Source organism: Pongo pygmaeus, chromosome X (assembly GCF_028885625.2).
Source record: "Pongo pygmaeus isolate AG05252 chromosome X, NHGRI_mPonPyg2-v2.0_pri, whole genome shotgun sequence".
Taxonomy (NCBI): Eukaryota; Metazoa; Chordata; class Mammalia; order Primates; family Hominidae; genus Pongo; species Pongo pygmaeus.
The window spans coordinates 104749447-104775033 of NC_072396.2; the positions used below are offsets into that span (position 1 = coordinate 104749447).

General features: G+C 41.5%; 1 protein-coding gene across 3 annotated transcripts in view; it reads right to left on the reverse strand.

Moving 5' to 3' along the window:
* The window catches only part of SYTL4 (synaptotagmin like 4), a 57065-nt gene extending 40130 nt beyond the window's left edge, over nucleotides 1–16935 (reverse strand). For 2 of the 3 annotated variants that reach the window (XM_054470930.2, XM_063660330.1), the window contains exon 1: nucleotides 16787–16935. The gene's annotated coding sequence lies outside the window, so the exon portion shown is untranslated. The remainder of the gene's footprint in view (nucleotides 1–16786) is intronic. The other variant, XM_063660331.1, reaches the window with a different exon arrangement.
* Nucleotides 16936–25587: the final 8652 nt, after the last annotated feature.

Genomic DNA, 25587 nt, shown 5'->3' on the forward strand with positions numbered 1-25587 from the left:
GGTGCATGCCTGTAATCCCAGTTACTTGGGAGGCTGAGGCGGGAGAATCACTTGAACCTGGGAGGTGGAGGTTGCAGTGAGCCAAGATTGCGCCACTGCACTCCAGCCTGGGCAACAGAGCGAGACTTTGCCTCAAAAGGGGGGAAAAAAAAAAAGCATATGCCCACACAGATTTGCATGGAAATGTTAACAGCATTATTGGTAATAGCCCAAATCTGGAAACAGCCCAAATGCCCACTAAGAGGTAAATGGATAAACAAATTGTAGTATACCCATGCAATGGAATACTACTTAGCAATAGAGAAGAATGAACTACTGATACACATAGCAACATGAATGAATCTCAAAATAATTATGCTGACTGAAATAAGTCAGGCAAAAAAAAAAACACTGTATGATTTCATTTATATAAAACTCTAGAAAACACATAGTGTCAGAAAAGAGAATCAGTGGTTTCAGGAGTTGACGGGGTGGGGAGGGTAATAGCACACAGGGACAAGAAGGAAGGATTACAACACGGCACAAGGAAACTTTTGGAGGTGACAGATGTTCCGTATCTTGATTCTGGTGATAGTTTCATGGATATATACAGATGTCAAAATTTGTCAAATTGTATACTTTATATATAATTTGTCTATTGTAGTTCAATAAAATGTTTTTAAACATTTTAATATTAAATGTAACTAAACTTTCTTCTTGTAATCATGTTTTCCAATCCCAGAATACCTACAAGACACTAGAAGCCTTTAAATTAATTGAAACACTAAAATATTTTATGTCAAGGTTTTTTGTTTTTTTTTTTTTGAGATGGAGTCTTGCTGTTGCCCAGGCTGGAGTGCAGTGGCATGATCTTGGCTCACTGCAAGCTCCGCCTCCCGGGTTCACACCATTCTCCTGCCTCAGCCTCCCGAGTAGCTGGGACTACAGGCACCTGCCACCACACTCGGCTAATTTTTTGTATTTCTAGTAGAGACAGGGTTTCACCATGTTAGCCAAGATGGTCTCGATCTCCCGACCTCGTGATCTGCCCATCTTGGCCTCCCAAAGTGCGGGGATTACAGGCGTGAGCCACCGTGCCTGGCCAAGGTTTTTTTTAATAGAGAATAAACAATACAGAGTAGGTTTGAAATACTTCCCTTACTATACAGTTTTGTTATCTAAAAGATGTTTCACCTTTTAACTTTTCAATTTGTTAAAAATGTAAAAGACAGCAGGTTCAGGAATAGCAATAAAATGTTTGCATAACTGGTGCCTGGAACTGTAATATGAGTATGATCATTTAGTAAGTGCATCCAAACAATATACTTCTTCTATTTTAAAATGTATATACTTTGTGAGGCATCAGTCATTAAAATCAAGTATAAAAATAAACAGAAGTTAGAATCAGATGTTCAAGTAGCTGTATCATAAACCAAAATTTTGTTTAAGTGAAGCACATTTAATGTCACTGGTCTCATCAAAATGAGGGCAAAGGTTATTGTACCATTAATAAATATTAGAATTAATTTTTAAAAGTTCATTTAATCTTTCATCCTTCTTTATTTCTATTTTTGTGCTTTTTCTTTGAGACAGAGTCTCACTCTGTCACCCAAGCTGGAGTGCAGCAGCACAATCGTAGCTCAGTGTAGCCTTGACCTCCTGGATTCAAGCAATTCTCCCACCTCAGCCTCCCCAGTAGCTGGGATCGCAGGCACAAGCCACCACACCTGGCTACTTTGTTTTATTTTTTGTAGAGATGGAGTTTCACCATGTTGCCCAGGCTGGTCTCGAACTCTTAGACTCAAGTGATCCTCCTGCCTCGGCCTCCCAAAGGGCTGGGATTACAGGCGTGAGACACCACACCTGGCCTGTGCATGCTTTATAATATATGACCAATACAGTGGTAAATAATGTAGTTTATAAATACTTATTTTAGGAGTGATAAAAATTTGGGGTGATAAAGGTGAGTAATCAAAAAAGCTAGGAAGTCCTTTACTTAAAGGCTGGTTAAGGGAAACTATTCTACAAATTGCCATATATTTTCATGATTCTGCTTGCATAGAGATATGATGTACGTTAATTAGGAAAGAATAAATCATTCTGATGATTGTAATGCAGTTGCTCTTATGCAAGTAGTAAAGCATAATGAATAAGAATTTTTGCTGTCATAAGACACATTCAAAAGTGGACTCTAGGCTAGGTGAGGTGGCTCATGCCTGTAATCCTAGCAATTTGTGAAGCCGAGGTAGGAGGATCTCTTGAGCCCAGGAGTTTGAGACCAGCCTGGACTACACGGTGAAACCCCATCTCTACACACACACACAGACACACACACACACACAAATTAGCCAGGTGTGGTGGTGTGTGCCTGTAATCCCAGCTACCTGGAAGGCTGAGGTGGGAGGATCACCTGAGCCCGGGAGGTCAAGGCTGCAGTGAGCCAAGATCGGGCCACTGCACTCCAGCCTGGGTGACAGAATAAGGCTCTTTCTCTCTCTCTCTCAAAAAAAAAAAAAAAAAAAAAAAAAAAGTGGACTCTATTAACTAATTGTGACATAGGCAATGACAGCATCTAAAGCAGATCAAGCTAAATACTGTCAAAACTAACACCTATTATTTGTGTGGGTTTCCAGAACATGTGTGAAGCATAGCCCTAAAAGGTAGCAAAATCTAGTACCCATGGGCGGGGGACTAGTTATTTGATAATCTAAAGGTAAAAGAATTGATTTGGCCGGGAGTGGGGGCTCACGTCTGTAATCTCAGCACTTTGGGAGGCCGAGGCGGGAGGATCACCTGAGGTTAGGAGTTCAAGACCAGCCTGACCAACATGGAGAAACCCCGTCTCTACTAAAAATACAAAATTACCCTGGCATGGTGGTGCATGCCTGTAATCCCAGCTACTCGGGAAGGCTGAGGCAGAAGAATTGCTTCAACCTGAGAGGCAGAGGTTGCGGTGAGCTGAGATCACACCACTGCACTCCAGCCTGGGCAACAAGAGCAAAACTCCATCTCAAAAAAAAAAAAAAAAAAAAAAAAGTTGACTTTAGAGCATGGAAAAATGAGACCAAATCCAGAGTATATGGTGGTCTGCAAAACTTAAAAAAAAAAAAAAAAAAGAAAAAAGAAAAAAACTCAAGTAGAAAAGAAAGCTTCCAGGGATGCAGGGCTTCCTAAAATCCCCTTGTCTGGATCCAGCCACCTATGCACAAACATACCAATGGATAACATCTTACTGGTAACATTTGCATGAGCATACAACATTGCTTACAGTCAATAAAATATTTGCTTTGGGATATTGTGTTGGTTATTGTATCAACTGCCCCTTTCAATTTTAGGGTGATGTCTCTCCTAGAAAACTATAAATATTCTTATTAAAATGTATCTGTCTTAGATACTTATTCCAGGCTACTCAGACAAATTCAAGGAAGTTTCAATTTATAAAGCTGCTAAGTCTGACTTCTTAGAAGTTTCAAAGTTCCCTTTGGATTCAGACCCCAGCTCCCATCTCCCCACATCCTTTCTGGCTCTTGGGTTAAATAATGTAAATTACCTGGCCCCAAAGATTTTTCTGCAAGAGCTCCTTCTGCTGTCCTGGTAATTATCTTTGAATGTGTGCACGGTTTCAGGCCTTCCAAATCCTACTTCTTTCCCTGTCCTAGAGCTCTGTATTCTGCATTGTTACAGAATGCTCACTAGTTGGGAGGGCCAACTGTGTGCTAAGCGGTACACTAGCTGGCTAAGAAGAAAAGAACAGAGCCAGTCCATGCCCACAGAGTTCACAGTTTAGTAACAGAGACACTTAAATAATCCTTAAAAAAAAAACATGGTAACCAAAGAAATATATGTATGAGATATTATAAGAATACCAAGGGAGGGCACGTAATTCAGCTTGGGGAAAGGGAACTAGAAAGAGAATATCCAGCAGTAGCACATGAATTGATTGTAAATTAATGTGTTTCAGCTGGATAAGCAGGAGAAAGAGGGCTTTCCAGGCAAAGTGCGTAGCATTTACAAAAGCATGGAGGCATAAAGCAACATGGTATGAGCAAGTAGTACAATGATGCTGGTTGGTTTAAATTGTAAGGGAGAATGCAGAAGAGGCAGGTGGGGAATCACATCGTGTGGCTGGCGGGTGCTCCATATGCTATGCGCAAAAACACGGCTAATTAGCCTTTGACAACAGAAGTCATTGAAGAGTTTTAGGTAAAGAAAGGACTTGTTAGGGCACACTGACAATTTTGCAGACTATGGATTTGAGGAGGCTGTGGCATAAATCCAGGGGAAAAATGACAAGAGCCAAGAGTAGAGGGCAGTGGCACTAGAGATGGAAAGGGGCATATTAAAGACATAACACGGAGAGAAAATCTGCAGGACCTGTGAATGTTCTGTAACAGAAGTACGGCCTCTTCTACTAGGACTTGGAGTTCTGATGTGCTAGATTTCTAATTAAGGACAGTATAGCATAGAATTGTGCTTAAAAGCACTGGATCTGAGCTGCCTGGGTTAAAATCGCAGCTTTGCTTTTTCCCTGAATTAACTTTGGGCAAGTTATTTAACCTCCTTGAGTCTGTTTCCCCATTTGTAAAAATGAGGATTAATAATAAGAGCTCCTGCCTATGGCTGTGAGGATTCAAGCATGCATCATGAGTAAAAGGCATAGCATAGTGCCTGGCCTAGAGTAAGCACTCAATATTGGTAGCTGTTTCGTTTTAATTATTATTAACCATATGCTTTGCAAAATATATGAGCATATGGCAGTTTTGACATCTTTCTATGAAATTTGAGAAATCTAATCAGTATTCTTGCCTAGATGGAAGGTCACCGTACCTCTCTGCATGGAGGGAGGCTGACAAGCATAAATATGAAGCAAATGTTAGTAATTAGATATGATCAGTTTAAAGGATATTTATTTATACACTGTTCCAGACAGGATTTAAAGTGACTTACAAAGATTCATAAAACATCAAAAAATATCATAAATTTTAAAAATAGGATCAAAAAGAAGAAAAACAGGAGTGGAGACAAACTGGTAGAGTCAGTATCAAGGCTCCAAAACCAAAGGGCAACTGAGGCTTCCTAGGAGTCAGCTGGGGTCTAGACCCCCACCTGTCCATCCATGGAGCACATCTATGCCTCACATAAAATCCCCTAGGGCCTGCCTTCACGAGTCCATTCTCAAAAGTTGTATGGGAGCAAAGCTGTATTTTTCCCTAACAATGAGAAATTTACAACTAGCTCTTAATTTTACAAAATTCTGATTTTGCAGTAAGGTTTTGGCTCCCTACGATCCTTTTCAAAATAGATTCTACAGAAGTACAGTTTGCATGTGCTGAGGCATTTTGTGCTTTTCACTCCTTTTTTTTTTTTTTTTTTTTTTGTGAGATGGAGTCTCACTCTGTTGCCCAGGCTGGAGTTAGGCAGCGCCATCTCAGCTCACCTCAACCTCCGCCTCCTGGGTTCAAGGGATTCTCCTGCCTCAGCCTCCCAGTAGCTGGGATTACAGGTGTGTGCCATCACACCCGGCTAATTTTTGTATTTTTAGCAGAGACAGGGTTTCACCACGTTGGCCAGGCTGGTCTCAAATGCCTGACCTCGTGATCTGCCCATCTCGGCCTCCCAGCGCGCTGGGATTACAGGCATTAGCCATCTCACCTGGCTGGTTTTCACTCCTTTTAAGATATCCACCAACTGATGAAGATGATGACAATGATAGTTAACACTTCTATAATGTTTATTATGTACCATGCACTTTTCTAAGCACTTTATTTAGTCCTCACAATCACACTATGAGGTAGGTACTAAATTATTATGTCCACTTTACAAATGAGGAAAGTGAGGCACAGATTGAGCAAATAACTTGCTCAAGGTCACATGCCCTCTGACAGTCTGGTTTTTGGACCCAGGCCGTCTGGTTCCAGAGTCCAAGCTCTTAACCGTTACATTATATTATACTGTCTCTTCATATTCTGGCAATATTGCTCTATATGGTGATTTTTGGAAAAGGGAACATCAACCTCAGGAACTTGAGGTGGGGTTTCTAAAAGTCTTCAGCTAATAACAAACACAATGTTTGAGAGGCCCTTGGTCTGGCTTACATTCCCAGACCCCTGACCTCCTCCTGCAATATATGTAACAGGCCAGAGCAACTCTAGCTCAAAGCAACATTATACGCAAGAAAATAACTCATTCCCCTCATCCAGGACATCCATCCTAAAAGATGGCAGGTGCATAACGGTGGGGCAGGGGGTGGGGGTGGGCAGCAGGGTGGAAGAAGGCAGTGGTAGTAACTAAAATGCCTCTTTTGTTAGCTCTTAGAATCATATGTGGGGACAATTTCCTCCAGATGGAAACCACATAGCTACCTTTCAATACCAACAAATTCTGTTCATAAATGGTTTGTAGAAATTCCCACTTAAAATAATATATACTACTCTAAAACAAGTCCCAGAAGGAAGTCAGATATCTTAATACTATATATTCATTTCTCCTGCAGAATGTTTGTTTTGGATATGTGGAAATGTGGTCTTTCATGATTCCACACATTTTTCCCCTGCTCCTCAGCAACTCTAGAAGGCGCCTTAAACCCACCACCAATCCTAGAAGGCAGATTTCCATAAATGTGGTACATAGAAGTAACTCTGAAATATTATAAAAACAAGACCATGTGTCCAAACACCCTACTTGGCAACAGGGAAAAGACATATATTAAAACAAATCCCATTTAGCTTTCCAGCTTTCAAAATCTACATTTGAAGCTTCCTCTAACATGAGCCAGACACAAGAGCCTCATAAGGCTGATGGGTGCAGGATGGCCAGTTTACCCTCTTCTCTGCCAAAAGCCCCTTCCTTGACAGCCCATTTTTTAGATTTTTAAAAAATCTAAAATCCCCAACTAAAAGAATGGACTGTTTTAAAATCTAGGTCATTTATATGTATAAAACATTTTTAAGTCCAGTAAGAGCTGACACATTGTTATTTTTCAATAAGCCTCATCACCTCCCACGCAGAACACTATTATCTTTCCTTAGTCAACAAGCTTTGATAATGCAGCACCCCCGCAGGGAAGACCCTCTTCTGCCAGGATCACAGATGGTGGGGATTTCTAAACTGAACTCTAGCTGGCATCTGATTATTTCTTGCAGACCATGTCACCTAAAAATTACCCACACAGTCCCCTTAAATGTGAAATCATCATGGTTCATGACTAATCCAGCCCATGCTCACACATAACTGTGATTTCATGCATTTGGTTTCTTTTTAATTTTAGGGATGCTGTGATCTGGCTATGGCCACATAAACCTTAAAACAATAAAAAATAACCTGTAGTTGAATTTAAATTGAATTGCATACGTGGCAGGTAATTTTAAAGTGTTACTTGAGGCCTATAAGATGCCAAATAAATGCTAATTTCTTTCAAATAAAATATTAATAAATATATACATGAGCATATGTACATTAAAAGGTAGGTATAAATAATAAAATAAGAGAATAATATAAAAATAAACGTAAAATATTAACTTATTACAAGCCCTCTTTCCCTCCTAAACTGCTTAACCATAATTACTTCACACATTATATCAAATCCCTAGAGCAAGATTAGTACATGCATTATCAACATCTGGTCTACAGCTTGAAGCAATATCCTAATATTTTTAAAAAATAAAGTATAAAAATTAAAACCAATGAAATGTTCAAATTAGATTTGTATATATTTGTTTATTTTCAATACTGACACAGTAAGTAAAAATACCTTAAAAAGTTCTAAGGGGAAAAGAGGTATGAGTTTTCATAATTCAGTTAATATAACTTGAAATAAAGCAAGATACTCAAAATGCCTAGACGGACCTTCTTAGCCCCCATATATGTAAATATTTGATCCTGGTATTATCATTAGTTACAAATAAAGCTACACATACAGGAATCAGCACATCAATAAGGATGTTCTTTTAGTTTATAAAAATAATCCCCCCCACTAGATTGTAAGCTGTATGAGAGAAGGGAGTTTGTTTTGTTCATTTCTGTACCTTTGGTGCCTAGAGCACTGCCTGGATCATAATATGCACAAAATAAATATTTATTGAATGAATGAGCTGGCATCAAGAATACCATATATCATATTCAGCCACACCCAAGAGCTTATCATCTAGGACTTCTCCACTTTTGATATCACTGATTCAACACCCCCTCTCTGACCACAACCTGCTGTGCTTCTAGCCTATTCAGCCAATGAGCCCCCCAACTAGCCCCATTCCTATTCTCAGATTTCTTGGGTGGGGGCAGTCTTCCACAGGCCCTTCTGCTTTCACCTCCTCAGCTCCTTCCCATCTTTACTTCCTTCCCAATAACATTTAAATTTTATTGTTTGTTTCTCTTTTTTTTTTTCTGAGACTTTTTCTCTGTCGCTCTGGCTGGAGCGCAGTGGCATGATCTCAGCTCACTGCAACCACTGCCTCCTGGGTTCAAGTGATTCTCCTGCCTCAGCCTCCCAGGTAGCTGGGATTACAGGTGTGCGCCACCACGCCCGGCTAATTTTTGTATTTTTAGTAGAGACGGGGTTTCACCATGTTGGCCAGACTGGTCTCGAGCTCCTGACCTCAGGTGATCCACCTGCCTCAGCCTCCCAAAGTGCTGGGATTACTGGTGTAAGCCACCACACCCAGCCAATTCTATTGTTTCAACTGCACTCTTGTCAATATCCTCAATAATGCATAATTTCACTGCAAATATCTGATTTAAAAAACCATAGCTCTTCTAAGCCCAACTGTTATACTTTATGCATGCACAAGGACTCCTGAGATCTACTGGAGAAAAAAAAAATCACACTCTGGTAGATTATTATCCATATGAATTCTTGGTCACCAAGCTCATCTTAACCCTGCCTGGCACTGCAACTATGCTTCCCTAGGCTGCTCTCCTGTTCTCCACAATAACTATTTCAAACCTTCTTCAAACACCACAAATATCTAACTCAAACCTTGTCCCATCTTAACCCCTGCTCTAACAGGTTGGCCATAACTATTATATCATAGAGAAATAGAAATATCATCAGACAAGTTCCTGCTGCCAAATCTATGAACCTACTTTCATCTATGCCTATTGAGGATAATCCTCTACCTCAATCTGGATCCCCTCCCATCTGGCATAAGGACTTTGCCCTCCAAGGATTTTGCTCTATTAATTAGTCCCTCCTTCCCACCAGCCTTTAAAGAAACTCAGGTCCTTCCTAAATAAATGAATAAATAAATAAATAAATAACAGGTCCTCAATCTCAACTCCTTCCTTGCTACTACCCTTTCTCTGCTCTTCAAAGCCAGACAGATTTCTCTAAGGAATTGTACATAATCACTGCCTCCACTTCCTCATCTCCCCAATCATTTCTCAACCCACCATAGTTTAGCTTTCTGCCTCACAGTTCTCTGAAATTGCTCTAAGGTCACCAATAACTTCCTAAATCCAATAGACAGTTCTTGGTCTTCCTAGATTTCTCTGGATCTTTAGTACCACTGACCATATTTTTAACATAGCCATTTCATTTTGAGAAACTTATTCTGCTGATATTCAAGTAAATTCACAAACATATATTCTGAGGATGCTCAATATTTGAAATAGCAAAAAAAAATTAAAGAACATAAACATCCATCAATAGGAAACTGACTAGTTATGGTACACACATATTAGGGAATATTGTGCCCTTGTTAAAAAGAAGAAGGTACTGTAGTTCTATATATACTGACACTGAAAGCATATTAAGTAAAAAAAAAATTGCAAATCATATATGATTCCATTTTTATTTGTTTACATTTTATACAGATTGGATCATGGATGAATGGAAAAATGTCTAGAAAGAAATACAATCTTAACATTGTTACCTCTGGAGGTGGGATAAGCAGGAACAGAAGATTTATATGTTACCTTTTATTGAGTCAAGTAATAAAAATGTAGTCCCATCCCTAAGCACAGCAACACTTCTAGGTAAGAAAAAAATTTCACAGGAGATCAAAAGGGAATGGCTGTAGAGACTAGGGGAAAATATTTTAAGGTCACCAGGGCTAAGGGAGAAAGGAGAGAAGTGTAGCTAATGGTTTCAAACATGGAATGAGAGATCTATTAAAAACAAGAAGAGGTAAGTATCCAATAGACAGAGAGCGTGAACAGATAATTCTTAAAGGGGAAAAATCATATGGCCAATAGACATCAAAAAGAAAAAGTTTCACTCTTACTGGCAATAAAGATTTTTTTTATGTTTGCTTATTAATTCAGCAAAATTTCAGAAAGACAATTTTCAGTTTTTAAAAAGGATTTAAGAGATATTCTCATATTTTGTTGGCAAATGTAAATTAGTAAGACCTGTTAAAAAGCAATGTGACAATCTGATTTCTAAGAAAACTGAACTTCACAGAACTTATCACAATTGTAATTAAAAAATTATGTGATACAATATTTAATATACACTTCCCCTGCCGAAATAAGTTCCAGGAGAAAAATGGCCATTGTCTACCTTCTTCTCAGCCATACCTCAAGCATCTAGCTGGGTTGATGGATGGATAGATGGATAAATCTACATTGTAGGATCCTGACTGTAGGCTCTCAGTTGGTGCAATGTAAATCCTCAGTAAATCAACACAGAGCATGGCACAACGCAGGCCCTCAGTAAATCAAATCATGCTTTCTGATGAGTTTAAAGACACTGATACTAGTGGTATTCTGATGCCTGAATTGATAGAGCTACAAACAAGAAGCAGTGTAGATGCCATGGAAATTTTCTACTTCTTAAAAATTACTCAAGGTCAAGTTAGGTTTAGATAGTCACAGATATGAATATGAAAGCCACAGTGGTCTATCATTTCAACTGTTCTTCTGCCAGGGCCATCCAATTTCCAGCCCTTTCCCTATTTCTGTCATGGCCACCCGGAAAAAATCCCCCATACTAGATTGTCCACACTCTGTTCCTGGTCTGATGAGTGCTGCCGGACAGAATGGATACAGAGTTCTGTGACTTGAGGCAGAGACAAATTCAAGTTACCCAAGCCATTTTAAAAAATTTTTCCGGTTTTATGGAGGTATACTTGACAAAAATTGTACATATTTATGGTGTACAGCATGATATTTTGAAATACACATACATAACCTGGATGACATGCCCCTAAAGAACTCCTCTTTTCGTCTCTCTCAAATGCTATTCCAACCCTTCACTGTTCTTCCTTTCTTTACTCTCTGGTCAACCTTTCACTCTCTTGTTGGGAGCAGAGGGGCTCTCTCAAAATCTTGTCCCTCCACAGCTCCTTCCTTCTCCATAGTTTTTACCAAGAGGATTGGCGAATCCTCTTGTTTCAATGGAAGAGCCACTACTTTTTCTCTAAGGCTAGTCTTTTCCCCCCTTTCACTCTGGCACTCCCACCCTCTGACTTTCTCAGGGACCTTGCATCATCAAGCTGTATGCCAACTGCACATAAATGGGCTCACCTATCTCTTAAAGTAAAACAAAATTAAATAAAACAGCCTTTTTATCCCCTGTGCCTTACTGTCTATAAGGAACACTCTCTCCTTCCCATCATAGCCAAGCTTCTTCAATGTATATACTACATTTTTTTAATTATATAAATTTATGGGGTACACATGCAATTTTCTTACATATGCAGTGGTTAAGTCAGAGACTTTAGGGTATCTATAACCTGAATAATGTACATTGTACCCATTAAGAAATTTCTCATCATCTACCCTTCTCCCACCCCTCACCCTTCTGAGTCTCCATTGTCTATCATCCCACTCTCCATGTCCATGTGTATCTACCATATTTTTTTATCAGTCCTTCTCAGTCCTCACTGCCCAACCCTCTACGATCTGCCTTCTCTCCTCCTGCTGCACTGATGTTGTCATTGGCCTCCTAATTGCCAAATCTAATGAACGTGTTTTTTAAATGTTTTATAGTGGGTTTTATCTGATTACGAGAGGGGTACACATCATGAACAAAGTTATGACATATGACAGACTAGAGAGAAAAAAACTTGCACTATATAATAGGCAATAGGTAAATATAACTAATAAATGTAGTGTTCTTACAAACAAATCAAATATATAACCCAAAAGATAAATGTGCAAAGGATATAAAGGAGCAAGTCTCGGAAAAATACAAACAGCTAGCACAAATGAAAAGATGCTCAGCCGCACTAGTGATCAGAGAAATGCCAAGTTAAATCAGTTAGATACTATTTTTCACCTATCAGATTGGAAAAAATTAAAAGCGTCATCCATCCTCAGCAAGGGCAGGAGGAAAACCACTCGCAATGGTGAAAGGGTACACCCTCTTGGATGTCACTCTGGTGATGCCTATTTAAATTGTTTAATGTATATATCCTTTGACCTAACAATTCTCCGATTAGAAAGCTATCCCACAAAAATACTTGTGTATATGTATCCTTGAGCATTATGCAAGAATGTTTGTGGCAGACTTGTGGTGGCTTGGACTAGGGTGACAGGCAGAGGAGATGGAGACGTGGCAGAACACATGATACAGTCTGAAGATCAGGTCAGCGGGACTCCCTTATGAATTAAATTGGGTGGAGAGCAGCGAGAGAAAAAGAAGAATCAAGGGTGATCTTAGGTTCTTGGTTTGAGCAACTGAATGGATGATGGTGACATTTTACTGAGACAGGGAGTGCTGAGGGAAGAGGGTGGGAATACAAGGGCAATCGGGAGTGCCGTTTTGGCCACGTTACATTTGAGAGGTCTATCTGATAGGCAAGCAGAGATGTCAAATAGGTCACTGGATATATGAGGCTGCAGCTTAGAAGAAAGGCCTGGGTCACAAACATAAATTTGGGAGTGATGACTGTCTAGACAGATGTTCTTCAAAGCCATGCGGCTGGATGAGAGCCTCTGTGAAGATTTTAGATGGAGAAAAGCCCAGGGACTGAACCCCGGGTCACTGCAATGTTCAAAGGCTGGGGAGACAAATTTAGTAGAAAAAGAAGCTGGTCAGTTCTTTTGTACAAATTTGAGTTTCAAATAAGTTAACATATATTAAATGACGAGAATCACATATTTACCACCTTATGGAGGGCCCAACTCCTTCCAAGTCTGTCTTCTAAGAGATTCTGGCCTCTTCCTTTCTGAACAGTTCAAAACACTTCTAAACAGAATAGCACTTTTTTCTTTTATGTTACACAATGGTTTCTTCAGACTGCACAGTCATCCTGGTAGAAAACTAGTTAAGTACAACACAAATAGCACTCAGCTACGGCTTTTCCATAAAGTTCCATAATCCAATAACCACCTCATACCTAAAAGGCTATGGGTAACTTGAAACCAGAAGCCTAATTTGTGTCATCCGTTATTCTTTCGAGCTGTTCACTTCCCCATTGCACAGTAACTTTCTCCAGCCTTTTATTGATCTTGCGAAAAGCCTGAAAGGCCTCAAGACACCTGATGGTCCACATCCCTTCCTCCCAGTGCAGCCCCCCTTCCTACCAACAAGAAGCACAACATTTTTACATTTCCACTTTTAAACTTTAGAGATTTCCACCCAGGGACGCATACTTTTAAAAAATAAGAGAGAGAGGCCAGGCGCGGTGTCTCACACCTGTAATCCCAGCACTTTGGGAGGCCGAGGAGGGCAGATCACGAGATCAGCAGATCGAGACCATCCTGGCTAACACGGTGAAACCCTGTCTCTATTAAAAACACAAAAAATTAGCCGGGCGTGGTGGCAGGCGCCTGTAGTTCCAGCTACTCAGGAGGCTGAGGCAGGAGAATGGCATGAACCTGGGAGGCAGAGCTTGCAGTGAGCCGAGATCGCGCCACTGTACTCTAGCCTGGGCGACAGAGCGAGCCCCTGCATCAAAAAAAAAAAAAAAAAGTAAGAGAGAGGAAGTACCTCCAACTAGGTCAAAGTTGGCATCAGGAATGCAATCTCAAGGCAAAAATCAGCAGAAGTAAAGCTGAGTTTTGGGCCTGGGGCAAACTTACACCTGTAGGGCGACAAACTGGGTAGGCTTAGTTTCAGGTCCAGGAGTGCCTAACTCCAAGAGTGCCAAATTCCTAGAATGGCAATGCCATTCATTCATTAACAAATATTAGTATGCACCTATGATGTACCAAGGACTGTTCTGGGTCCAAGAGCCTACCGGTGAATACAACAGACAGCAATCCCTGCCCACAGGGTGTTTATGTTATGGTGGGTGAGGGAGTGGGAGGGCAGACAATAAGCAAGAACAATGTAATAAGGTAGGGAAAGGGCATATGGAATGTTCAGGGAAGGGATTACACGTTTAAATAGGGTGGTCAGGGCAAATTCCTAGCTGTGGTATTTCAAGTGCCTCAGGAAGGTGTCTTCTGTACCTCAACCCCACCATCACTACACCTCAGCCCCTTGAAGGAATGGCATGGTATGTCCGGTTACCGGCACAAATATTTGCCAATATCTTATATTTAAGACAAAGGGAGCTCCGAGATCCAGACCTTGCCCTTGGAGAACTTACAGCCTTCCAGGTGGAAAAACAACTAAGCAGTGTTAACGGCTTTACTGAGGTGTAAACAAAGTGCTTTAGGACACAGGATAACTGGCAATTCTGCTTGGGGGAAGAAGTATGTGTTCAGTAAGACCGTTCCAAAGGAGGTGACTTTAGAACTCAAACTTGAGGGATGGATAGGAATTAATGTCAGGGAGGGGGAATGGGGGAGGAAAGTTACCTTTTTAGGAAGAAAAAAAGGAACGCTTTGAGCAAAGTCCCAGAGATCGGAATAGGGAGGACATTTTCTTCCTATCCTTGTCTATGGTACTCCATCCATCCCAAGACAAAACTAGCACACGATCACCCTCAGGCTCTCTGGTATGGCTGTCAGGAAATCCATATCACTTACCACTCCCTCATTTCTCCCCTAGCCAGCAGGAGAGGAAGAACTTGAGTCAGGCACACATCCCTAGAATCCAGGGTTACCCTCCCCTAACTTCAGGACAATTACCACAGAGCTGAAAACCCGGGAGATTTCATTCATCTACGTACACTCAGGGATGTGTACTTATAGTGGTAACGTGGCAACTGGCCCATGTTGGAAATGAAGTGGGTAAGACATCAGTAAGGTAAGTAGTCCATAGTCTCGGCAGTGCAGCTAAGGTGGAATCAAGGAGCAAAACATATACTTGGGCTTGGAAGGAAATTTTTGAATCACTTAGTCCTCATCCATGAGCTATTCAGTGTTCCCAACATCTAGGACAATAGAGGTAGTGTGACAGGATAGGAACACAAGCTCTGCCTCCGAGATTTTGAGGGCAAGGCACTTAACTTCTCAGTCTCTTTTTCATCATAATATGGTTATAACTGTAGTACCTACTGTACAGAGTTATTGTGAGGATTGCATTTTTATCTAAAGAACTTATCACAGTGTCTGGCTCAATGGAGCCTAACAACCAGAGCCTAACAAGCTCAGAGAGCCGGAATACTACATATACTCACAGATCAGTTACCCCAGAACAGGCCTCCAGCTCCATTTCACTGCTCTGACCAGGAGTGAGACACCTGAAATTGTGTTACCAGAAACGTTCATCCCCTGCCCAAAAAGAGCCTCACAAGCCAAGTTGGTGGTGCTTTTCTACTAGGGTGCTAAAAACCAAACAACCAAACACGCAGAAAACTTCATCAAGGCCACGTCTCTGCATTAAACATGGTTCCCACAGCGACAAAAGTCTTAAGTCATTAATACCTCAATATTAATAGATTTATGAGAGGTGGGGGTGGGGAGCTTAAAGAGCAGAAAATAAGCCAGTTAAATATAGGAGGTCCAGGATGTACAGAAGACTCATTTTTGCCACAAATATACAAGGTCTAGGGTCAACCCTGCCAAGCACAGTACTCTGGAATTTTACGCCCTCTAATCCTGAAGAAGCAGAGTACTGGGGGAAGAAAAGCTTGATTAGAAACTCACCACTTTTCAAGCCACCAGAATTCTAACCAAATGATTTCACCACCCCAAATCCCACCTCATTCAATGTTAAGGGTTGGAGGAACACCTTTTTCTGCCCCATTACAAACCAACACAGGAGACAGAAGCATTCTGTGCCCCTTCTGAGATCTCGGGGACCCTCCTCCAGTACCAGATCTCTCACAGCCTGCTTGAAGAGTGGCAATATAAAGCAGCTCCACAGCACACAGCTAGGTCCCCAGCCCCAAGCGCAGAGGGAGCCCACTGAGGCAGGACTCCAGCCAACCAGCCTCCAGCCTTTACCTGTGGCTGACTGGCCAACGCCAGAGAAGCCGCAATGTCGGAAGTCCGAAGAGAGTGCGGGTTAGCGACCCCGCTCGACGGCCGAGCGCTGTGAGAGGAACCCACGAAAAGGTGACTGGACGCCTTGGAGGGCGCAGTTCCCGCTAGGAGCTCGGCCCCGCCCCCGCACCCAGGGCCAGCTCTCGGGAGTGGCACCAGCTCGGGCTGGCGGGAAAAGCCCGGGCACTCCCCGCGAGGGGAGCCGGAGAGGAGAGGGAAGGCGGCTACCAGAGGGGCACAGCCCGCATTAGTGCTGGGTGGGTCAGGGAAGGGGCCAGAAGAAGCCCTGGAGAAAGAAAAGTGGCCGGGAGGGACCGCCCAAGCAGACGGGAGTCCAAGCCTGGGGAGTGCGGTCGGGAGAGGCGGACGGGGAGACGGGAGACGCGGTCAGCTAGGGAGAAGGAAAAACTGGGGGACCAGAGAGCGGGTAGGGAAGACGCACGACCCCGAGATGGGGGTGGGGGCGCTTCAGCAGCGAAAAGGAGCTGGGGGTCCAGAAGGAGCCCCGGACCGAGGGCGAGGGGGCGGCCGCTGGCTGCTGACCTACCTGTCACCTGCAACAAGTGCCTCCAGAGAGCGAGACGTCCCAGTGCCGGTTTCGAGGGAGGGTCTCCGGCTCCGGGAAGATCGCAACCCAGCTCCGGCAGCCGGCCCTTCTCACCCTCCCAGGAGGCGGAAAAAGCTGCAACTTTCCCTGGAGCGGGGAGGAGCTGGACTCTTAAAGGGGCCGCACAGCGCCCCGGGTTCCTTAGCAGGGGGCCACTCAGCCCGACAGGGAGCTCTGGGACCCAAAGCCTTGAGACACAAGAGGAATGTCCTTCCAGGTTAGGAATGGGAGCCTGGGGACTGAGAATAGGGGTCTAACACTAGACGTGCCTCCCCACCCCCTTACTTCCATCTGTTGGTCACTCTCTTAGACGGTGAAATCACCTGCCTCTTTCGTTCAGCTGAGTCAAAAGTTGTCAAATTGCCTCACACTTCTAAGAAGATAAAAGAGTATGAACTACCTAATTTGAGTAAATAAAATGTGATACCATTCTGATCCTTTGACTTGTGGCCTTTTATGGCAAATACATGTCTGTCTAAAATAGAAACGTTTTGGGCAAAAGTGTAGACTAAATTCACACACACACAGTCAAGGACACAACTGATTAAAATATCCACCTCACTAGTAATCAAAGAAAAGCAAATTAGAACAATAATGAGATTCTCTGGCAAAGATATTTGTTTTTTATTTTTTTAATAACACTTAATGATGAGAAAGTAGCCACTAAACAAGCTCTCTTAATTGCTGATAGGAGCATATGTTGGTTAAAACCCCTTTTAGAAAGCATGTGAGCAATATGTATCAATAGACTTTAAAATGTTTATACCTACCCAGTAATTGCAGATTCCTCTCCCTCCCTCTCCCATCCCTCTCCCCCTCATTTCACATCAGCAATTAAACATGCTCAAGTATCTACCATCTTAAAAAAAGATCCTCCCTACACAGGAGGTCCCTCTTCAGGTCCTCTTTATGAGCAAATGTATCGAAAATACATTTTCGATACATTTTCGATACAGGTGAAATTGGAATTTTTATTCCCTTACTTCTCATTCATTTCTTAGCTCTCAGCAGTCTGGCTTCCTTCCCCCACTGAAACTTCTCAATGAGATACACAATGACCCTCAGTGTCAATAAATCCATAAATAAGTAAGGTATTTTGGGTCCTTATTTTGTTTGACTTCTCCCCTACATTTAACACCGTTAACCATTTCCTTGTCCTTGAAACTTTCTATGGCATCTATGACATTTTACTCTTTTGCTTTTCCTCCTACTCCTTTGCTCTCTCCTCAGTGACCTTTGTAGGCCACTCTTCTGCTATCTGATCTCTGAAAGTCAGACATTCTCAGGGCTAGGATACATATACTCCCTCCCCAAATAATCTTTTTCACTCATTTGGCTTTAATTACCATATATATGGTCACAACTCTAATTCTATAACTCTACCCAGACTGCTTTATCGAGTTCTGTTTTCTTGACATCTCCACTTGAATGTCCTGCAGACACCTCAAATTCAACACATCCAAAGTTAAACCTACCATCTTTTCTCTTAAATTTGTTCCTCCTCCAGTATTTCCTATATCAGTAAATGACAACATGCCACTCAAGGCAATGGATTCACCATTCTAGATGCCATTAAGAACATTCATGATTCAACGGAGAAGGGCAAAATATCAACATTAACAGGAGTTTGGAAGAAGTTGATTCCAACCCTCATGGATGACTTTGAAGGGTTCAAGACTTCAGTGGAGGAAGTCACTACACATGTGGTAGAAATAGCAAGAGAACTAGAATTAGAAGTTGAACCCAGAGGCCAGGCGCAGTGGCTCGTGCCTGTAATCCTAGCACTTTGCGAGGCCGAGGCGGGTGGATCACAAAGGTCAGGAGACAGAAACCATCCTGGCTAACACGGTGAAACCCCGTCTCTACTAAAAATACAAAAAGTTAGCTGGGCGTGGTGGCGGGCGCCTGTAGTCCCAGATACTCGGGAGGCTAAGGCAGGAGAATGGCGTGAACCCGGGAGGCGAAGCTTGCAGTGAGCCCAGATCCTGCCACTGCACTCCAACCTGGGTGACAGAGCGAGACTCTATCTCAAAAAAAAAAAAAAAGTGGAACCCGGAGATGTGACTGAATTGCTGCAATCTCATGATAAAACTTGACTGACCAAGGAGTTGCTTCCTGTGTGAACAAAGAAAGTGATTTCTTTTTTTTTTTTTTTTTTTTTTTTTAGTTTTAGTTGTTTTTTTTTTTCTTTTATTGTAATTATTATTATTATTATTATTATTATTATACTTTAGGTTTTATGGTACATGTGCCCAATGTGCAGTAAGTTACATATGTATACATGTGCCATGCTGGTGCACTGCACCCACCAACTCGTCATCTAGCATTAGGTATATCTCCCAATGTTATCCCTCCCCCCTCCCCCCAACCCACAACAGTCCCTGAAGTGTGATGTTCCCCTTCCTGTGTCCATGTGTTCTCATTGTTCAATTCCCACCTATGAGTGAGAATATGCGGTGTTTGGTTTTTTGTTCTTGCGATAGTTTACTGAGAATGATGATTTCCAATTTCATCCATGTCCCTACAAAGGACATGAACTCATCATTTCTTATGGCTGCATAGTATTCCATGGTGTAGATGTGCCACATTTTCTTAATCCAGTCTATCATTGTTGGACATTTGGGTTGGTTCCAAGTCTTTGCTATTGTGAATAATGCCGCAATAAACATACGTGTGCATGTGTCTTTATAGCAGCATGATTTATAGTCCTTTGGGTATATACCCAGTAATGGGATGGCTGGGTCAAATGGAATTTCTAGTTCTAGATCCCTGAGGAATCGCCACACTGACTTCCACAAGGGTTGAACTAGTTTACAGTCCCACCAACAGTGTAAAAGTGTTCCTATTTCTCCACATCCTCTCCAGCACCTGTTGTTTCCTGACTTTTTAATGATCGCCATTCTAACTGGTGTGAGATGGTATCTCATTGTGGTTTTGATTTGCATTTCTCTGATGGCCAGTGATGGTGAGCATTTTTTCATGTGTCTTTTGGCTGCATAAATGTCTTCTTTTGAGAAGTGTCTGTTCATGTCCTTCGCCCACTTTTTGATGGGGTTGTTTGTTTTTTTCTTGTAAATTTGTTGGAGTTCATTGTAGAAAGTGATTTCTTGAGATGGAATCTACTCCTGGTGAAGATGATGTGAACACTGTTGAAACAACAGCAAAGGATTTAGAGGCCGGGCGCAGTGGCTCACTCCTGTAATCCCAGCACTTTGGGAGGCCGAGGAGGGCGGATCATGAGGCCAGGAGATTGAGACCATCCTGGCTAACACGGTGAAACCCCGCCTCTACTAAAAATACAAAACGTTACCAGGCATGGTGGCCAGCGCCTGTAGTCCCAGCTACTCGGGAGGCTGAGGCAGGAGAATGGCGTGAACCCAGAAGGCGGAACTTGCAGTGAGCCGAGATCCCACCACTGCACTCCAGCCTGGGTGACAGAGTGAGACTCCGTCGCAAAACAAAAAAAAAGGATTTAGAATGTGACATAAACTTAGTTGATAAAGCAGCAGCAGGGTTTGAGAGGATTGACTCCAATTTTGGAAGAAGTTCTACTGTGTGTAAAAGGAATCAAACAGCATCACACGCTACAGAGAAATCATTTGTGAAAGGAAGAGTCAATCAATACAGCAATCTTCATTGTTGTCTTATTTTAAGAAATTGCTATAGCCACCCCAGGCTTCAGGAACCATCACCCTGATCAGTCAGCAGCCATCAACATCAAGGTGAGACCTCCCATCAGCAAAAAGATTACAACTCACTGAAGGCTCACAGGATCATTTGCATTTTTTAACAATAAAGTTTTTCTTTTTTTGAGACAAGGTCTCGCTCTGTCACCACCCTGGAGGGCGGTGGCACAATTGTAGCTCACTGTAGACTCTATCTCCTGGGATCAAGCGATACTCCCACCTCAGCCTCCGAGTTGCTGGGACTATAGGCACACACCACCATGTCCAGCTATATATTTTTAAAAGTATTTTATTAGAGACAGGCCTCACTATGTTGCCCAGGCTGGTCTCTAACTCCTGAGCTTAAGTGATCCTCCTGCCTTGGCCTCCCAAAAGTGCTGGGATTACAGGCATGTAAAGTATTTTTCAATTAAGGTCATTGGTTTTTTAGACATAATTCTATTTCACACTTAATAGACTGCAGTATAGTGTAAACATAACTTTTATATTACTGGGAAACTAAAAAATGTATGCGACTTGCTTTATTGTGGTGGTCCAGAACCAAACCCACAGTATCTCCAAGGTATACCTGTATGCAAGAATTTTTATTAAAATATTGATAGTGGGCAGTGGCTCACACCTGTAATCCCAGCACTTTGGGAGGCTGAGGCAGGCGGATCACGAGGTCAGGAGATCGAGACCATCCTGGCTAACACGGTGAAACTCCGTCTCTACTAAAGATACAAAAAGTTAGCCGGGCGTGGCGGCATGCCCCTGTAGTCCCAGCTACTCAGGAGGCTGAGGCAGGAGGATGGCGTGAACCCAGGAGGCAGAGCTTGCAGTGAGCCGAGGTTGCACCACTGCACTCCAGCCTGGGCGACAGAACAAGACTCTGTCTGAAAAAAAAAAAAAAGATAGATAGATAGACAGACAGACAGACAGATAGATAGATAGATAGATAGATAGATAGATAGATCCTGCGTGTCTCTAGGTGATGGAACTAAACAAATTTTTAGTTTTGCTCCTACTTTTCTGTCTTTTTCAACTTTCTTTTAATGAGCATGTATGGCTTTGATAATATTTTTTAAATCTTCTTGAAAAATCTTCAAAAGCTAAAAAAAAAATTTAATTCTAGCAGACAAAACAGTAAAAATCCATCTCCCAGGCTCTACCCAGAGTTTGTTTTTTTTTTTTTTTTTTTTTTATGCTTTAGCCCTTCAATACACCGCCCCACCCTGAAGTGTGAGGCCACTTTGAAAAGGAAATCCTTAGCCTAGATGATGGATTGATAGGTGCAGCAAACCACCATGGCACATGTAAACCTGCACATTCTGCACATGTATCCCAGAACTTAAAGCAAAATTAAACAAACAAACAAACAAACAAACAAAAAAACGGAAATCCTTTTGTTCTGTCTAGCTTTGCTAATTCAGCTCTCCCTCCAGAGCCCTCTACTCAGCCTTGGACTTTGAATGTGTTCCGCCCCCTAAATCTGGCCTGTGGGAACTCATACCAGGCACTTCTCTGCTCCTTCTTTGCAGGTGGTGCTTGTCAGGAGCTGGAAACACTTTCAGCCAGAAGTAACTTTGGAAACATTTTGTCCAACTCTCTTATTCCTCAGCAAAATTTTAAGCTTTACTTCTTTATATGTGTGCAGTTTCTCACTGTCCAAGGTACCCCTCACTAAAGAGGATGTGAGGATTTGACCCCTCTTCTCTAAGACAGTCTTACTGACCAGCTTCAAATGCACAGAGAGACAAACATAAATAATGAACCCAAGCAAAGTTAGTCAGTGGCCTGTTTACATATATTCTGTGCTTTGCAGACTGCTGCCCATTTCTGTTTTATCCTCCTCGTCTGCCACAAGTTCAAATTCTTATACTAAACATTGAAAGAGGTCTAATGAGAGCACACCCAGGCACTATCCTGGCAAAAATGTAAACAGGAATGTATGAATTACCACCCCATGTATAGTATATGATCTCCTGACCCATTGTGAATGATTGAATTCAATGAGTCGATTTCGCCACGTTGAGAGAGTTTGGACCAGTGCAAACTTTAAAGATGAAGATTTTCCTCAGCCCCAGGTGACAGGATACCTCAGTATTGAGCAATTACTCTTTTGAAACAGTTTTAAATATTTCAAAAATATATAAACATATGGAGAATAATATAACAACAAGGACATGCGCACTACCCAGCTTATGAAGTAATGCATTACCAAAACAGTCGAAACTCTCTGTGTCCTCCTCCATCCTAAGGTTTTCACAATCTCAGATTTGGTCTTGATTATTTCCATGAAATCTGATTTTGCCACACTGAGCAAGTTCTGACCAGTGCAAACCTAAAAAGATGGAGATTTTCCTCAGCTCCAGGTGACAGGATACCATGAAATTCCTTGTATGTCTATACACATTTACTAAATATGTGTTTATCTCTAAACAATATGTAGTACTTTACAGAAATATTATCTTTCTGTATGTAACTTCTGCAATTTGCTTTCCTCACTCAATATTATTCTTATGAGATTTATCCCTGTTGATAGAGATACATTTATTTTCACTGCTATAGAGCATTCCAGGGCATAACAAGATTGCAATTTATATATCTGTTTTGCCATTGATCAGGTACCTTTTAATTGCCAAAGTTTTAATTCTGGTTGCCAGGACACTCCCTTTTCATCTCATGTTGAGTTTACTTTTGTAAAAATCAAAATTAAAAAAAAAAAAAAGGCTTCCTAACACAGCAAATTTAGTACACCAGTGGTCTACAGTAAGTATAAAGTGTAAAAAGTAAATTCAAATCTCTCATTCTGTCAAGATCGAGGTTTCTCAATCTCTACACTGTTGATATTTTGGAATGGATATTTCTTGGGGTGGGAGGATGGTGCTATCCTGTGCACTGCAAGATGTTTAGCAATGTATCTGACCTCCATCCACTAAATGCCTCTATCCACTAGATCACTTTCCAATTTGTGACAACCAACAACGTCTCCAGATATTGACCAATGTCCCCAGTTGAGAACCACTGGTTAAGATGTACTGAGTACCCACTACATGTGAAGCACTTTAATAGGTACTATGAGAAAATAGATGAACAAACACTGGGGAAAAAAGGCCGTTCATTCAAATATAAATATATTGTGCTACTTAGGCACTGGGGTTTTGGTGACTCTTTCCTCTGGGAGTTCACAGAATGGGGTAGGGGAAGGCAGGCAAACTAAAACATAAATTTACAATACAGTGTGGAAAGTACAAAGCTGGGGAGATGCTCAGGTTATGGGAGAATGCCTCAGAAGGCCATTTACATCAGCCTGATTGGGGAGTGGTCAGTGAAGGGTTCCTGGAAGAAGAAATTGCTTCTCTGAATCTTAAAGGATGAGTAGGAATTAGCTAGACCAAAAAGGTAGAAAGGCATTCCAGGCAGAAGAAGAGCATAAGCAAAAACAGAAAGGCTAGAAACACTGGATATGTGCAAAGGGAGTGCAAAGAAGTTGCTGGAGCATAAGGTTAAAGGAAAAAGTGATGATAGATGAGGCTAAAAGGATGATGTATTAGTTTATAAGAAAGTACCAAAAACTGAGTGGATTAAATAACAGAAACTTGTTTTCTCACAGTTCCGGAGGCTAGAAATCTGAGATCAAGCTATCGGCAGGGTTGGTTCCTTCTAAGGGATGTGAGGAAAATCTGTTCCATGCCTCTCTCCTAGCTACTGGTGCTGTGCTGGAAATCTCTGATATTTCTTGGCTTGTAGAAGCATCATCCCAATCTCTGCCCTAATCTTCACATGGCACTCTTTTTGTATATGTGTCTCTGTGTCCAAATTTCCCCTTCTTATGAGGATACCAATCATGTTGGATTAGGGTCCATCCTAATGACCTTATCTTAACCAATTACATATGCTATGACCTTATTTCCAAATTAGCGTACGTTATTAGGTACTGGGGATTAGAAGTTCAACAGATGAATTTGGGGGTACACAATTCAACCCATAACAGGTAGGTAGGTACTAGAACAACAGAGGCCTTGTGAGTCATGTTAAAGAATTTGAACTTTATCCAGTAGCTAATTACAGCCATTTGAGGAGCCCTGAGATTCCCTACTCCATCATTTTGGTGATATCACTCAAATAATTTTTCATTCTTTTGTGACTAAATAATATTCCACTATGTGGATATACCATATTTTGTTTATCCACTCAAAAGTTGACGGGCCATTGAGATTTTTCCATGTTTTGGCTACTACAGATAATGCTACCATAAACATTCATGCATGAGGTTTTTGTAATCATATGTTTTCAAAATGCTTGTGTATCTACCTAGGATTGGAATTGCAGATCACGTAGTAACTCTATGTTTAACCTTTTGAGGGATCGCCAGACTGCTTTCCAAAGTGACTGCACCATTTTACATTCCCATCAGCAATACGTGAGGGTTCCAATGTCTCCACATTCTCAATAGCACTTGTTATTATCAGTCTTTTTCATTACAGACATCCCTGTGGGTGGAAATTGGTATCCCATTGTGGTTTTGATTAGCATTTTCCTAATAACTAATACTTTTGAGCAACTTTTCATGTACTTGTTAACCATTAGTAGTATACCTTCTTTGAAGAAATGTCTATTCAGAACCCTTGTCCATTTTTAATTAGGTTGTCCTTTTTGTTGTTGTGTTATAAGAGTTCTTTATATAGCTTATTTATACTTTTGAAAAGAGAGGTGAGTAGGAGGAAAGGAGAAGGACATTCTTAGGAGGGGAAGTTTCATGGAGTTGTATGCAGACATAAACAGCAGGTTTTATGGTTTGTTTCAAGAGGAGAGTCCAAGTCAGGGGAAAACGTACTAAGTTGTATTGAGGATGTGTCCTTTATGGTTAAGGCCAAGTATGTGCGGGACTGGTTTGTTCTTTGGAAGTTGGTAATGCAGGGCTGAAAACTTTTAAGGCCTATTTTCAAAGATTTATTCTGGTTGGTAATTCATTTTAATAAAAGCATCTTTCAGGGAAAGAAAGCCAATATTTACCAGGATATGAAAGCAAAAATTGGGGCTGCTTGTTAGACAATGCAATGACAATTTTTT